Source organism: Tachysurus fulvidraco, chromosome 14, assembly GCF_022655615.1.
Source record: "Tachysurus fulvidraco isolate hzauxx_2018 chromosome 14, HZAU_PFXX_2.0, whole genome shotgun sequence".
In the NCBI taxonomy this organism is placed as follows: Eukaryota; Metazoa; Chordata; class Actinopteri; order Siluriformes; family Bagridae; genus Tachysurus; species Tachysurus fulvidraco.
In genome coordinates, this window is record NC_062531.1 from 4,030,809 (window position 1) to 4,035,842 (window position 5,034).

A 5,034-nucleotide genomic window follows, 5' to 3' on the forward strand; every position below is an offset into this window, starting at 1 on the left:
ACAAACATGAAATTCAGATACGTATGCTGATTATAAGGATTAGGTCAAATAGGACATGGTGCAAGGTCACAGTTTTTGAAGTACTTAGAAGCAAGACATGTAATAAAATTGAGTAGTAAACCTTTATTTCTAAAATTAGTAATAAAACCAACAATAAAAGCAATAAAGAAATGAAACCTACTTGGGGAGCAATGCATAAGTAATCTCAGTGGCTAGAACTTTTAAGGGTTTTTTAATAGGATGTGATGGTTTACAAATTTCTGTCAGGAAATGTTTACTATGTCATCATCTAAATACTGTACATGAGACACACTTACAGCTAGCTAATTCTGTGCTGTAGCTTGCAAAGTATGAAGTCAATCCATATACGGTAGGTTTGTATGGATTTCAAGTCGTCAAGTCAAGTCAAGTCAAGTCAAGTCAAGTCAAGAAGCTTTTATTGTCATTTCAACCATATATAGCTGTTACAGTTGACAGTGAAATGAGACGACGTTTCTCCAGTAACAGGGTGTTACATAAAACAAAGACAGAGCTATAAGGACTTAGTAAGTTAGTCCTAGATACATAAAGTGTATCTGTGCATCCTGGTGCAAACAGTGCAGGACAAGAAAGACAAGACAGACAAGACAGTGCAGGACAAAGGACAGTGCAGGACAAGATAAACAAGACAGAAAGACAGTGTAGGACAAGACAAACAAGACAGACAAGACACTGCAGGAAAAAGGACAGTGCTGGACAAAAGACAGTGCAGGAAAAAAGACAAATACAAGACAATACACCAAAGACAATACACAAAAACAGCACCAGTGTAAATACTGTGTGTTCAAACAATATTGTGTGTGCAGAAATACTGGAATAATCACATTAGTATTATAGCAGCAGTTACATGGGATATTGTAAAGTATTGTGCAAGGCGGCATTCGACTGAAATGTGAGACAGCTTGTGCAAAGAGCAAAAACTGTGTGCAAAACAGCATGTAAACAGTTTGATGGATGCAGATGGATGCAGTTTGATGGATGCAGATGGATGCAGTTTGATGGATGCAGATGGATGCAGTTTGATGGATGCAGACCTACACCAATTACACACCCTTCTATTATTCCTTAGTTTTATCTGGTCTTCTATTCTATTCTGTGAATGAATGTGAGCATGGCACCATGCATTAAGCAAAAACAAGCCACTCCCACCAGCATAAGAGAAGCACAAGCCACGCCCACCCAAAATTAGCCACTCCCTCTAGCATAAGAGAAGCACAAGCCATGCCCACCCAAAATTAGCCACTCCCTCTAGCATAATATAAACACAAGCCACGCCCACCAGCTGAGAGAAAAATAAACCTCTCCCACTAGCATAATAGAAACACAAGTCACACCCACCAGCTGACAGCAAAATAAGCCACTCCCACTAGCATAACAAAAACTCAAGCCACACCCACCAGCTGAAAGAAAAATAAGCCACTCCCACCAGCATAATAGAAACACAAACCACGCCCACCAGCACAATAGAAACACAAACCACGCCCACATGTTGAGAGCAAAATAAGCCACACCCACCAATATAATAGAAACACAAGCCACTCTCTCAAGCAGGAGACAAATAACAAGCCACTTCCACCAGCATGAGAGTAAGTCCTAGTCCTAACTCTCACATCTGGCTGCCATTAAACTCCACGTCAATTTTGACAGCCGTAGCATTCAAGGGTTCAACAGAAATAAAGTATAACTACGCACTACAAGATTACTGTGTGTTCGATGCCAAAGAGCAAACCAATTCAGAGAGTCTAAATCAGCTAAACTGACACTGAGGCATTAAGACATGTAATGTTTCTTGTATGTAATTGTTGAGGTTGATTTGAGATGCAGAAACAGCGTGACAGACGTGAAACGCCTCGGCGAGTGGATCTGCTCCACACCCAGAGTGACTGACAGCAAAAGACATGATTTTGACAGGCCACTGTCCACCAGAACTGTGCACACACCAAACAACTTTACATATCAGCCCGTACGAACCGTTTCCGACAAGCCGTGAAGAAAAAGAGGGTGAGAATGAGGGAGAGAAAGAGGTAGATTTAGATCGAGAGACGAAGTAAGGAAGAGAAAGGGGAGAAAGATAGATTGAGAGAGAAACAGAGAAATAAAGAGGTATAATAAAGAGAGAGAGAGAGAGAGAGAGAGAGAGAGAGATGGAAAGATATATATAAATATATATATATATATATGTGTGTGTGATTCAGAGAGAGAGAGAGAGAGAGAGAGAGAGATAGAAAGAGAGAGATAGAGAGAGATAGAGAGAGAGAACATAGAGAGAATAAAGAGAGGGTAGAGAGAAAGAGAGAGAAGAAGAGAGAGAGAAACAAAGAGAGAAATAAGAGTGTATAAAGATGAGAGTCGAGAGAGATGACGAGCAGAGAGATGACGAGAGAGAAATAAAGAGAGTGAGATAATAAAGAGTAGACAGAGAGAAGAGAGAGAGTGAGAGGAGAATTAGGAGGAGAAGGCAAGATAGAGAGGAATAATTTAAGGAATTGGAAGAGGTATAAGGTAAAGAGCGGAGATGGATAAGAGAGAGAGAGATAGAGAGGGATAGAGAGAGAGAAACAAAGAGAGAAATAAAGAGGTATAATAAAGAGAGAGAGAGAGAGAGAGAAAGAGAGAAATAGAGAGAGAGAAACAAAGAGAGAAATAAAGAGGTATAATAAAGAGAGAGAAGAGAGAGAGAAGAGAGAGAGAGAGAGAGAGAGAGAGAGAGAGAGAGAGAGAGAGAGAGAGAGAGAGAGAGAGAGAGAGAGAGATGTGGCCACAACAGCATTTTTATTTCTGCATGTCCTAATTTGCTCCTGAGTACTGAACTATTTGTAAGTCATTCAGATTCAGATGGAGGTTGATGGAGGTAGATGGAGGTTGATGGAGGTAGATGGAGGTAGATGGAGGTTGATGGAGGTTGATGGAGGTAGATGGAGGTAGATGGAGGTTGATGGAGGTTGATGGAGGTAGATGGAGGTTGATGGGGGTTGATGGAGGTTGATGGAGGTTGATGGAGGTTGATGGAGGTTGATGGAGGTTGATGGGGGTTGATGGAGGTTGATGGAGGTTGATGGAGGTAGATGGAGGTTCAGCTCATCTCAACATACACATCTTAATATATTTATTCCAGTCACAAAAACCAATCAGCATGAAAACCCTGTGGTGCTCTTTCAGGAGCCTCTGTGAGAGTTTGCATGGTTTCTAATGAGGATTAAACAGAATGTTACACATGGGACCATTACAGTGACTCGTAATGAAGGGAGGACATGAGCACATACACTGTAAATACCCCACCATCATCTCTCAGAGCACATACACTGTAAATACCCCACCATCATCTCTCAGAGCACATACACTGTAAATACCCCACCATCATCTCTCAGAGCACATACACTGTAAATACCCCACCATCATCCCTCAGAGCACATACACTGTAAATACCCCACCATCATCCCTCAGAGCACATACACTGTAAATACCCCACCATCATCCCTCAGAGCACATACACTGTAAATACCCCACCATCATCTCTCAGAGCACATACACTGTAAATACCCCACCATCATCTCCCAGAGCACATACACTGTAAATACCCCACCATCATCTCCCAGAGCACATACACTGTAAATACCCCACCATCATCTCTCAGAGCACATACACTGTAAATACCCCACCATCATCTCTCAGAGCACATACACTGTAAATACCCCACCATCATCTCTCAGAGCACATACACTGTAAATACCCCACCATCATCTCTCAGAGCACATACACTGTAAATACCCCACCATCATTTCTCAGAGCACAATACACTGTAAATACCCCACCATCATCTCTCAGAGCACAATACACTGTAAATACCCCACCATCATCTCTCAGAGCACATACACTGTAAATACCCCACCATCATCTCTCAGAGCACATACACTGTAAATACCCCACCATCATCTCTCAGAGCACAATACACTGTAAATACCCCACCATCATCTCAATACCCCACCATCATCTCTCAGAGCACATACACTGTAAATACCCCACCATCATCTCTCAGAGCACATACACTGTAAATACCCCACCATCATCTCTCAGAGCACATACACTGTAAATACCCCACCATCATCTCTCAGAGCACATACACTGTAAATACCCCACCATCATCTCTCAGAGCACATACACTGTAAATACCCCACCATCATCTCAATATCCCAAAATCATAACTAAGAACATAATACACTGTAAATACCCCACCATCATATCTCAGAACATAATACACTAAATACCCCACCATCGTCTCTCAAAGCACATACACTGTAAATACCCCACCATTATCTCAATACCCCACCATCATATCTCAGAACATAATACATTGTAGATACCCCACCATCATCTCAATACCCCACCATCATCTCTCAGAGCACAATACATTGTAAATAACCCACCATTATCTCAATACCCCACCATCATCTCAATACCCCACCATCATCTCAATACCCCACCATCATCTCTCAGAGCACAATACACTGTAAATAACCCACCATTATCTCAATACCCCACCATCATCTCAATACCCCACCATCATCTCAATACCCCACCGTCATCTCAATACCCCATCATCTCAATACCCCACCATCATCTCAATACCCCACCGTCATCTCAATACCCCATCATCTCAATACCCCACCATCATCTCAATACCCCACATCATCTCAATACCCCACCATCATCTCAATACCCCACCATCATCTCTAAGAGCACATACACTGTAAATACCCCACCATCATCTTAATACCCCACCATACCTGAACCTGGAAGAAATGTACACAGATACAGAGAGAACCTGCGACACCATGGAGTTGTGAGACGACGTACGATAAGTGTGCAGAGTAAATCTTACAGTCTAGCATACTGTTTTTAGTTTTTTTTTTTTTTTTACAGAAAGCTTTGTACCAAATATTGTGTCTCAGGTTTATTACCCCTTCCTTTTTATTCATTTATTTATTTGTTTATTCG